This window comes from Heteronotia binoei, chromosome 7, assembly GCF_032191835.1.
Source record: "Heteronotia binoei isolate CCM8104 ecotype False Entrance Well chromosome 7, APGP_CSIRO_Hbin_v1, whole genome shotgun sequence".
Lineage (NCBI taxonomy): Eukaryota > Metazoa > Chordata > Lepidosauria > Squamata > Gekkonidae > Heteronotia > Heteronotia binoei.
Window position 1 is genome coordinate 86,723,489 of NC_083229.1, and position 13,004 is coordinate 86,736,492.

The following is a 13,004-nucleotide window of genomic DNA, read 5'->3' on the forward strand; positions in this document are numbered from 1 at the left end:
AAAGGAGAGAAATGCAGATGGAAACCAACCACTACAGATATGAAGGCAGTCTTTATATCTGTAGACTATCTAAAGGCTTCTGGGCCCAGCATGCTCTCAGGTCTGAATAACTAGAGCACTAGTATTCATGCTCCTGGCTTGCCTTTACCTTTCTCCTGCTTTGTCTTTGCCATGCCTCAGTCTGCTCTAAACTCAACAGGAACCAAATCTAGTAGAAGGTTAAAACTCCTTACAGTTTTTCCTTGAAATATCAAGGACAAACCATTAATGGATGGCCCATTAGATCCAAACATTTTCCTTGAGTCTATACATAAACTATTCTAGAAATATAATCTAATAAACTAGCAATTTGTGATGGGGTGATGTGAATCCTTATTTGCCAAATGGGGCCTTCAGACAGTTATTGTGTATAGATACAGAACAAGGGAAACCCACAAACCGTGGGAGAAAGCTGTGACTATGAAACTACAAAAAGCACAAAAGCTCACGGCCAAAAAGATACAAATACCCAGGCCTCAGATTCAGAGGGAGCTCACAGGAGCACAGCTCCTGAACCTTTCTGAGAGTTCCACCTCCTCCTTCTAAGAGTTCCACCTCCTTGTCCATTGAATAGTATGTGCAGCTGCATAACAATCCCTGGATGAGCTCCACCACCTATTTTTCTACAAAACGATCCCTGCAAATACCAATAAATATTTTTATACAAAAAGAGTGTCAAACTTTTTTTCCAGAAGGACGTATTCATAACTACTCCCAAACAGGCATAAAGTTAATACAGCTCACAAATTTAACAAAGTTCATGATTTGAAAGTAGACCTCCAAAAGAATTGGATATGAAAACTCACAATTTCAAGGCAATCTTATATAGTGCATAATCTAGGACAGTTCAAAAATCTATCAGTGAAATTCAAAATTCATATATTTATTTATTTATTTGTAATTTACATCCCGCCCTTCCCACCAGGTGGCTCAGCAAACCTCCGCTCACACAAAATATAGAGCAAACTTCCGCTCACACAAAATCCTGTGGATTCAATCAGTAATTTGGTGTCCTATACAGATTTATAGCAACGGGGCCGCTAGCTTGGATCAGCCATTTCACACACATATAGCTTCTTCAGGGTCCAGACTGGGGACCTAAAATCATAATGTCATCACAATTCACTAAACTTGATTCCTACATCGAGTCAAGGAAAATATGCTGGCATCTCCTAGGCACTGAGCTAGAAATTTGGCAACAGAACACAAGTTTGGGATTGGTGTCTACCAGCGAAAAAGAGATCACCTAGGATTCAACTGGCAGCTGATACTCAAAATAGAGTATCCAAAGATCACTGAGTGGCATCCATCAGTCACAGAATAAGTTGAGATGATCTGTGGTCTCTGTTACTCCAGATGCACAACAGCAGTAGCAGTCAGAATATGGAGTTTTGGTGAAGTGCTCCCAAGCTCTGCAGTTGGCAAGACGTTCAGTTTGCCTAACATAAAAGTGCACCTATGTCCAGGAGTTGTAAGGAAGCATAGATATGGGTAGGTGGGTCAAAGAGTGGGGAATCCCTACCGCAAAAGTAGAGCATACATGCCTTGCATGGGGCCTGTGTACTGAAGTGATCAAACTCAATGACCCTTTTCCTAGTTAACCTTGCATTTTCAGAATAGCCCATATCTCTACCGTAACCACAACCAGAGAGAAACTAAGAAACCAGTCTAGTTGATTATTCACATAGTTTCCACATACACCTCTAAAGGAACCTTTCTTCAATAAATGTCAAAGACTGCCCCTCCCAGGTACTGGGCACAGCATTGAGGGCTTTTAGTCTTAAATTGAAGGCACCTATCTAGGCCCTGAATTCCAATGAGCGCTTCACAAACCCCAGTCAAAGCACAATCCCTATGACTGCTGCTATCCAGTGTAAAAATCAAAGAAGTGAAGAGTCAGTGAACTCAGTGACCCATTAATCCACATACCTGCTTCAAATAAAACCTATGGGATAACCTTAATATTAAAGGCCTAAATAACTGCAGGAACATACTGCCCTCCTTTGGAATTAAAAAAAATGTAAGAGAGCATTTATATTTATCCCAGCAGTTTTTATAGTTAAATGAATATGAGTTTTCCAAATAAGGTTCTCACTAAGCATTACACCCAATACACTACTTGTTCTATTTCCCCCCCCCCCCCATTGATTGCCCATAGCTTCAGTGTGATATAAGATTTTTTTAAGTCATAATTTTAGACATAGTTCACTTTTAGTTCTTCCTTGGAATGGTCTTTGCTAAACATGTTCAGTAATTTAGATAATCCAATTTATGATTGGAATTACATGGAATCATCTGCATAAAGCAAAACAGGAATCTCATGGTTAGCCAATACAGGAGCATGAAACCTTAGTTTTCACAGATGAGGAATCATATAATTCACATAGAGACTGACTAAAAGACATCCTTGTTTGGCACCTTGCAAGAGAAATATATGACCAGACAAGCTGCCCTTCTGATCTATAATGGATCTGTGCAGTTGGATTCTGATATAGTTTATAAATTAAACAAAGAAATATTTCATCTATTGATGTTTTAGTCCATTTGCCCAGAGATGTTCTCATGGAAATGAATCAAGTGCTGCACAAAGATCCATAAATGCTGCTTTAAGACAACCACTGGGAGAGAAGCATATTTGTTTGCTAGATACTATCTAAGACAATGGTCATGGGCTGACACACCTCTTCTAAATCCTGCTTGTTTAGGATATAATATAGAATCTGATTCTGTCCAGTTTAAAAGCTTGTAATAGAGGAAAGCAGCATGAAAATATAATTGAATAAATATGCTGGATGTCTCCAAATATTTTTTAAAGTAAAAAAACCTTTTCCAAAGCATGGGGGCAAGACTGTACAATGAAGTCAGAACCAAATACAAGTAGGGCTTGTTCCATAGTAGAATCTGTAAAGTCCCTCAGCATAGTTCCATGCAACACTTTCTCCAATGCATGCATCACTTTTTTATATGGTGCCTAGTACAGTGTTCTACCAGTGGAGCATTTAACCAGGGATGTCAAACTTGCAGCCCAAGGGTTGAATCAACCCTCGGAGAGCTTCTATCAGGCCCCCAAGCAACTGTCATCTGCTTCTTTCTCCCTCTCTCTTGCTTCCTTCAGCATCACAGCTTGCTTTGCCAGGCTTGCTCAATCACACAGGAGCAAAGCCTCTATTTTCTCCATCGGCTGAGGCTCCTCCTTTGGGGAGGAAGGGGGGAGGAATAGCTTGCTTTGCCAGACTCTCTCAATTGCACAGCAGAGCAACTGAGCCAAGCCTCTCTTCCTCCTATTGGCTGAGGCTCTTCCCCCTCCTGGTCCCCTGAGGAAGGAAGGAAAGAGTCAGAGCTTCCTTCGCCCAGTTCCCCAGATCCCATGGGATAAATACAAAGAAAGTACCTTTAAGACCAACAAGTGCTAATGTTTTAAGCATGTTTTAATTTTTTAAAAAATAATTAATTGTGTTTGTCTGGGTCCTTTATAAAATTTATACCTCTGCTACCTAATCTTAAATAGGTATACACATGGCCCAGCCCGACAAGGTCCCATTTATGCTAGATTTGGCTCTCGTAACAAATGAGTTCGACATCCCTGATTTAAGCAGTAATTTAGCAGTTGTAAGCAAAATTTTTAAAATGAGGATATATGAAGAATTCATATTGTTCTTAAATGAGTTTGTCCTAGCGGTTGCCTTTTTTAAAAAGAATGTAAACAACTGTAGTTTTTCGATAGAAATGAAGGCAAATGTGATTTGTGATAGATGGCCAAGAAGAATTTGTTTTATAAATAGAAGGTTCTAGTTATCTTTAATCTGACATGTCAGTAATAGCACAATATGTCTTAGCAATCAAATCAGATTTCTCCTTTCTAAACTTGCCACCAAAAATAACAAGTTGGCTTTATTCTATCAAACATAACAGGAGAGGAATCCCTAGGGAGGAAATTGGTTGTTATTCTCCAGGAACCTAGACTGACTCGTCTGTAATCATTTAATAAAGATGTCCCTGTATCCATAGCATTTGCTTGACTGAGTAGAGCAGTACAAAACATGTGCAGAACATTTGCGCTTTGTAACACTAAGAAAAGATCTCACTGGTTTTTCATTTTTCTTCCATTCCCTTTTCTGCAGTAGAGCAGATGACTCTAGAATATGCAGGATCAATAGACATTCACAACTTAAGCCATACTAAACCAGTTTAGCCATGTCACTGAAGGTACAGATAACTAGACTAATAAGTACATAAAGTGAGGAAGACGTTTTCTGGTGCCGATACTATGACAAACTAAAATTCATGCATTTATGTGCACAATATGGCTTCAGGCTATTTAATCCACTACTGCTTGGTATATAGACAATGTTTTAAAGTAGGGGTACTGTCATTCAACCATAATAATTGACAAAGATACAAAAGAAAAATGGAACAATCTGAGTGCCAAACCCTCAAAAGTTACCCTAGAATATTTTAAAACATTTTTAAAGGGCAGTAATAGGCACATGGGATCTGATCAGGTCTATGGTAAAGGTACAGATTTACTTCTTAGCAGTGAGTCAAGCTACATGAATGATTAAAATCAACGTCCCAACATCCCAACATGTCCTAATAATGGTCTTTACTAGTTACTGCAGTCTTTTGCATTCATGACAAACCTGGGCACCATCCTAGTCTACTACAGTAATTACAAATGTGCTTTCTGTAAATTTACCATCATAAATCAATAAGGGACTGTCATCTATGCTTAATAGTGGACATATGTAGGGTGACATTTAACTGCTGTCTCTCAACCCACGTCTGTGAGCTTTGGTAGCACAACAGTGTCAATGGCAACATTACATAGAATTTTTTTAGGCAATGTGGGATGGCTACACATCAATCTTAAGTACAATCAGAATGAGAGGAAAGATAAACTTTTGAGCTTGTACGGTTTTGCACAGGGGCCAGTTCCTATGGCATAGTTTGAATAGCTAGTCAAAATATGCACATTTAATACAGAATGGTGCTATATTCATTGTGGCCCATTGTTTATGGCCACTCTGTTGCTTTTCACTGTTGCTTGTCCTGTACTATGGCAGGGGTGGCTAAACTGGCCCAGGAGCCACATGCAGCTCTTTCACACATATTATGTGGCTCCTGGAAATCAAGGAGGAACATTATGCAGACTTACTCTCAAGTAAGCATGCTTAGCATCAGGACCTCAGTCATCATCTGAGTGCTGACCCATAGGTAGGTGACTATTTCCACCATATGTGGAGAAGGAGGGGGAAATAGGCAGGCTTGCAAGCTCTTCTCCTCCACCACAGAGGTCACCCGGAGATCTAAAGTGGAGAAAGAGAGTACAAGAGCCAAGGGAACCACTGGAAGGAGGGATAGAATTAAACAGGGGGGTGGAGGGTTCCCCCTTAGTTTCATAGCTCTGGTAGGAGCTGTATTTATAACCTTGGTGTCAAGGCAAAGAGAGATGCAAACAGTGGTCAGTGATTTATATGGTACAGGTGTGTACCTTCTCCCATTGGTGTCAAAAAATAACTCCCTAACCTTTCCCTAGGTTAGTCATATGGAAACTGTTATTCCCAGCTTCTCTTTTTAAAAGTCTCCTTCTAGCATTGTTGTGTCGTGAAGTGCATACATATGTATTTTATTTTTCTGTGCAAAGAAAATATTAAGATTGTTTGTAATATTTGTACACGTCTTGCAGCTCTCAAACATCTGACATTTATTCTGTGTGTCTCTTTCATTAAGCAAGTTTGGCCACCCCTGTACTAGGATATATTTTTGTTCCTAGTAAGCATAATGACAGCTTGAAAATGGTGATTTAAAATCTTATGTACAGTACTGTGATTGCAGACAACTTCTGCTGGAACACAAATGGCAATCCTTTTACCTTGCCTTGTTCAAAATGCTTTAATACCCATCAACTTTCAGTCCAATGTAAAAGAAGCCGCAAACACTTGCTGAAAGTCAACATGCCTATACTCGATGGGAAGAGGAGGTGCAAACATTTGATAATTGCTTGTATTTTGACCTTTGCACAAACACAGAAAGTGCCAGCAGTAAATAAATGATTTCTTATGCTTCCATTTCTTCCAAATAACTTCTTATGGGACCATTTGAATATTGAACAAAGGCTTTATCATTCCCAGTCAACAGAATTTTATTGGATATGGCCGAAGCAAGTGTATCTTATACACCCACTCATTTTTCAACATATTACCCTGATAAAAAGAAATATCAGTATCTAAAGAAATACACCAAAAAGGCTCTAAGTAAGATGCAAACAGAATGGATGGTGGAAGTGTGAAAGTGCAATCAAAATGAAAGGAGAGAGTGGATTGGGGAGTGTGACAGGATGTGTGACAGGATGGGAACAGCTAACAGACAAAGAATATTCATATGCATATGGTGAAGGTAAAAAGTTAGAGGCAATGGCCTTCAGTGCCTCATACCATGTTCCGAGTCTAGCAGGTCTAAAGCCATAAGGAAAGGCAGGATATTAATATGTTAATTAAGCAAATAAATAAAAATTACACAATAGAGAAGCAAAATATTGCATGCTGTTATTAATTGCTAGTGCTGGTCCACAAAGAGTAGAAGATCCTTTGAGGGAAAACCATTGTTATTTTCTGATCCTTCAGTTGACACCTCAGTGCTTTGTGACACATTTCCAGAGATCATCAACATTGTGCTTTATTTGAAGGTCATATAGCAGTTGTGGGGTGATGTCTACTAGCAAGACAGCTCCCACAGTGTCATGGCCCACTTGGGGACCTCTGGCTGTTATTTAAAGTGGCCCACTTGGGGACCTCTGGCTGTTATTTAAAGTTTAAAATGTATCAGTAAATCCAGTCACTTCCTCACATGTAACCTTTAACCCATGTTTTTAATTATAGTCACATTTTATTCCCTATATTGAGAATATAGCAGACAATATAAATCAAAATGTTTTTATATTTCATATTTTAACCGAAACATACATACATACCGTATTTTTCGCACCATAAGACGCACTTTTTCCTCCCAAAAAAGTGGGGGGGAAAGTGTGTGCGTCTTATGGAGCGAAGGTACCATACATACCTTCCTGGGGGGGGGTGATCCGCTGCCTCCGTCCCGGTGCTTCCCGCCCCTGCCTGCCTGGCTCCAGCTCTGACGCTTACAGCAAGCGCCAGGATCGCTCCCTCCGCCCTCCAATCCCAGCGCTTGCTTTAAGCATCAGCGCTGAAGCCAGGCAGGCAAGCAGGGAGAAAGCACGCCGCCCCCTCCACAGCCAGCGCTTGCGAAGCGCTGGGTTTGCGGAGGGGGGGGGCTTCCTCTTTTCCTGTCTGCGTGGCTTCAGCTTGTGCTATCAGCACAAGCTGAAGCCAGGCAGAGAGGAATCCCCCCCTCCGCAAAGGCAGCGCTTGGCGAAGCGCTGGGTTTGCGGAGGGGGGGTTCCTCTTTCCCTGTTTGCGTGGCTAAGCCAGGCAGAGAGGAATCACCCCCCCTCCGCAAACCCAGTGTTTGGCGAAGCGCTGGATTTGCGGAGGGGGGGGGCTTCCTCTGTCCCTGTCTGCGTGGCTTCAGCTTCTGCTGATAGCAAGGGCTGGGTTCGGAGGCAGCCAAGCCTCGGATCCCAGCCCTTGCTATCAGCAGAACCTGAAGCCAGATTCGGAGGCAGCCAAGCCTCAGATCCCAGCCCTTGCTATCAGCAGAAGCTGAAGTCAGGCAAAGAGGAAGCCCCCCCCTCCGCAAACGCAGCGCTTCGCAAAGCGCTGGGTTTGCGGAGGGAGGGCTTCCTCTGTGCCTGTCTGGCAGGCTTCAGCTGCAGCTTCTAGTAAGGGCTGGGATTGGAGGCAGGATTGAGAGAGGGAAGGTGCCCAGATCTGGGTGCACAGCTTCAAAAAATTTTTTCCTGTTTTCCTCCTCTAAAAACTAGATGCGTCTAATGGTCCGAAAAATACGGGTACATACATACATATATATATGTATATGTGTGTGTGTGTATATATATATAATGACAGTTTGAACAGCTATAAATCCGTTGATTAAAACTGAGTGTCTGTATGAACACTATGCCTGCTTTAACATCCTCAGTAAGTTTAAATTTAATCCTAAATTAAAATAAGAATGTGTAAAAGTGTCCAGTGACCTCATACGGGCTATCAGTATCACTTGCTATAGATAACCAGTAAGTAAGGCAAAATACTCTTTTGCAGACAGAAGTTTAATGTAGGTGCCAGTTCATATATTGGTATCACTTTCAGCTATAAAGCATAAATTGCTGTACTTACTCACGAGTGCTAACTGCTTCAAGGCAGGTGTCTTAAAAACACATGAAAATAGTCCTTTTCAGTCATTACAATTTTGGCAACCCAACGATGCTTAAATGTATCTATTTTTATGCATTTGTGTTATTTCTATTCCACCTTTCTCAAAGCAGATTACACATAGGGAGTCAGTACAATCAACAACATGAGGCATTCACTAAACATTGCATTAGAATTGTAGCAGTCTGGGACCACCAGAAATAACTGAAGCATAGCATAAGCATTGACATGATACATTAAGCGGTGCAAAATTACATAATAGGATTTTACTTACAATAAGCTATACAAAGCAGTATAGACCACAGTCTCTAATAATTTATCCAAGCCAGTTTGTGAACCATTTTGTACAGTGAAATTTTATAACCTATGCAGAAAGAACCTCTTGGATCATTCAGTTTTGGATTGGGAAATAATGTTACATGAGGTCATCTTTTTGTTTGAATAGGACAATGCAGGTATTTTCCAGGTTCAGCACATATGATTAGAAGCTAAGATTACGTGTGAGCAGTGCTTTTTTTTGTAGCAAGAACTCCTTTGCATATTAGGACACACACACCCCTGATGTAGCCAGTCCTCCAAGAACTTACAGTAGGGCTTAGAATAAGAGCCCTGTAAGCTCTTGGAGGATTGGCTACATCAGGGGTGTGTGTCCTAATATGCAAAGGAGTTCCTGCTACCCAAAAGGCCCTGCTTGTGAGTATGGAATCATACAGAAGATTGAAAATATGTACATTGCTCTATTCATGTAGCATGACGACTGCACACATGAAGCAGATCACAGATAGCACTCTGTCCTGTTTTGCAAGGTTGGAGTGCCAACATTGTAGTGCTAATGTAGTATGGGAAAGGTGATTTGGTGAGAGAAAGGTCAGTAGGGCAATATTTTCAACATTATTTCAAATTTATGAATTTTCTGAATACATGACAAGCCCATAAACTTCCCAGTTTACTTTTTTTTAAAAAAAACCTGGCTTGAATTCCTAAAAGTACTGAAAGGTTTTGTTTATACCCTCCTTTTCTTCCCAGTGAAGACCCAAAGCAGCTTATAACATTCTCCTCTACTCCATTTTAACTTCACAACAGCCTTGCAACATAAGTTAGGCTGAAAGTTTGTGACCGACCCAGGGTCTCCCAGTCAGCTTCCATGGCAGAGTGGGGATGTGAAACCTGGGTCTCCAGCACTCTAACCACTACACTATACTGACTTCTAGTTTTGTAAGAGTAACACAGCAACTACCTTGAATGATTTATGGCTTCAGAACAGTTGGGTTTCAAAGCAAGTTGGTTCCTCCCATCCATAAGAAATTTTCAGTCTCATGACCTATCATATAATTCTGTTCCCTAGATAGATCCTTGTGGGCAGCATTATTCCATGCAAAACATTTTTTTTTTTAAATTCAGTTTCCAAAGTTGTTTAAAATTCAGTTTTCCAAAGTTAACTGATGTATGTTAACTTGTGGAAAAATTTGAAGAATGTATCAGAGCACACTATACATTTGCCATATATTACTTCCTTGATGGTCTTCCATCCAAGTATTAAACAGGGCTAATCCTGCTTAGCTCTGAGATCTGACAAGCCTGAGCCATTAAGGTCAGTGGGTGCTGATAGATATTTAGGTTTAGATATAAATATATAAATTTAGATATTGTTTAGAATAGCTGTAAATAAATACATCACTAACAAGAGCCCATTCTATACATATTAATATGAAACGCATCATGGCTTTCAAACCTAAATTTTTCTTACCTAGAGGTAAGTCTTACCTGTTCATGTCAGTATCAATTTATATTAAGTTGCTTTCCATCACTTTGAAAGGGTACAGTGAAATCAATGTTTACTGACATTTACTTATCACAATCTAGATCTGCCAAGCTTGGGCATAAAATTTAAATAATAAAAGACAGACAGTTGCAGATACAAAATGCAATAGAGTAAGTTCAGAGCACAGCATAGCTGTGCAACTGTTTACAGAAAGAATGTTCTTAATCTTTCTGCATGCACACAAAAACCAAATATTTGAGGCCAGTGATGCAGTAGTGTGTTGATGGTTTTGGATATGGCATCCCTGGATTCAATTCCCAACTCACCCATAATGTTCAATAGAGGTCTTTGAACAAATCGCTTTCTCAGTCCAATCTATGTCTCAGAGATCTGTCGTGGTCAAAATGTACAGGACTTCTCTATATAGATACTCATTTCCCAAGTACCCATCATAGTCTAGTGTGACCAAGAAACAGAACTGAGGATGGAACAATAGAGGTTTGGGTGTGAAAACAGGAACTGTTGGGATCATTGAAAAGTAGACTTTACCCCACCTCTGACTGGTATCCTTGAAGATAGGTTCAGGTGGGTAACCACGTTGGTCTGAAGCAGCAGAACAAAGTTTGAGTCCAGTGGCACCTTTTAGACCAGCAAAGTTTAATTCAGGATATAAGCTTTGTTCTGATATCCTTGACTTTTCTTTTTCCTTTATGACTGTGATTTACTCCACTGTGGAAAAGTGAAGCACTGCACCGGGGGGGGGGGAGGTCCCACTGCTGCAGTAAGGACAAAAGCTCTCCTTAATCCTTCAATCCACATACAGCAGGTTGTATGTGTTTCCATGTAGAGAATGCACAGTGGTCTTTTGCACTTCCCTGTGCTCTTTGAAATATACAAGCCCTCATTCCGTGTGCACTGTTGCCCAGAACAACTGTGTGTACTTTGCTAATTAATAATACCAAGATGTTTTGGCTTTCAGAACTACATTGGCCAAATGTCACAAAAGTTACTAGTAAGTTATAAACAAACTGGAGACGAGCTGAGGTTCCATTGTAGAAAGGAGGATTGTTAGTTCCTGCCTTTCTCCTCCTTATCTTTCACTGGCCAGACACTGTATTTCCTGAGGATATATAGTGACAGAATCCCACAGTACATAGCCAAAAAAAAAAAAAGATGACTTCTGTACACACCCCAACTCTGCTGAGAGCACTTGCAGAATGACTTTTTTTAAAGTACCATATTAGTAATCCTGAATGTCTAGACAGAGGCAGTTGTATGTTTCTTTTCTGAGCCAAGTAACTCAGTCCGATCTATTTTTTAAATTGTTTAGCCAGCTAAAGAGAGTGCTATGGAACATGGCAAGTGCCCATCCTTAAAGGAACTGTACTAAAGTTAGAAACCTGATTTAGGTTACACACTGCAGCTGTTTCCTTTTTTAAATGTGCCCTGGACATGTTTGTGTGGATCAGATGCAACCTACGAAAGAGAACAACAGGCAAGACGAGAAAATTAAGATCACAAACAGGTCTCTGGATGGTTTGCACTTTGAGGATAATGGGAAGTTCTGTTTTTCTTGAACAATGCACAGGAAACACATTCTCTGTGGGGGGAAATTGCTATTACAAACAGCTACCCAACAATGGATACAAGCAGTGTGAACCTTTAAATCAGGGATTTGAACAATGCTATTGGCCTGGATTATCAAGCAGAACAGACAGACGGATAAACAATGAGCTTCCAATCTGTTTCTTATGGTTTCTGTTTTCCTGACTGCAGGGCTTTGAGAAATTCTTTCACAGGGTGTTTAGGAATTGTTACAGCACAGACAGTGAAGTGCCAGACAGAGAAAAAAAAATGAACTGCAGGCTGTGCTTATTAGTGCTTTCAGTATTTTGCATCTGGTGTTCAGATGTATTTGTCTGCCCAGTTAGAAATGATCCTAAATGCAAGGCAGTGCAGACATAAAGTGCTGTATGTTGTCTCAGGTATCTTTGGGAAGACAAGTGAACATACATGTATGCACAACACAGTCATGCAGACCTGCACGGTTCAGTATGACTCTGAAAAGCCCTGTATTTCTTCTGGTCACAGGTGTATAGACAAGCAGCTCAAAGGACCTTTAAAAAGTCCAGTCACCTCTCACTTCCATCACTGTGCCGTGCAAGTTATTCATATTCTGAAACATTATCAACTTGCTTGTGACAGGACTACATGGAGTTATGGTAGATGCGCATGGACCTCCCATTCCCTGCAGTGCCTCTTTGCACTGCCTGTGTCCATGCTCATACTGAAAGGGAACACCTGCAAACACTTCTCCAAGCAAGGGCACTACACTCACTCCCAATGGGTATAAAACGTATATGGAATCTTCAGCTTGAAAATGTACAATCATGGCAAAAGCTATGCATTTTACAAATATATCCCTATATGAACATGTATATAATTTTTTTGAGGCCGAAAAATTGAGAGGGAGCCGCTCCTTGTTCCTCTTCTGCACGTTTCTTGGCTTAAGATAGGATGCTTGGGCCAAATTTCTGAGTCTCTCCCCGGGAGGCTAATGAGTTATCCAGCCACAGAGGGCATAAGTTTCAGGACCAGAAATAGAACTCTTCCACTTGGATCTTACTACTGTGTGTTCAGAATTTTTTTCACACTGAATATATTATGTGTTACCAGCATTATGTGGCTTCGTCCTTTTCCTGAGAAATTAACTTCTGTCTCAGAAGTGTCTTTTCTTTCTTATTAGAAAGAAATCATGTTACTGTATGTTTTTTCATGAAAGACTGAGATACTTGGGAGACAAATAACCAACTGCTGGCGTATGTGGACATTTATGCTACTCTTTGTCCCTCCCCCCCCCCCATATTCTCCTTGAGTGGGGGGTGGGGAATGAAATAAATGGCTATTTTAAT

At 40.6% G+C, this 13,004-nt stretch overlaps 1 protein-coding gene across 18 annotated transcripts in view; it reads left to right on the plus strand.

Annotated features, from left to right (window-relative positions):
• PTPRM (protein tyrosine phosphatase receptor type M) overlaps nucleotides 1-13,004 on the plus strand; it is a 792,664-nt gene that overhangs the window by 753,493 nt on the left and 26,167 nt on the right. The gene's annotated exons all lie outside the window — the stretch shown is intronic.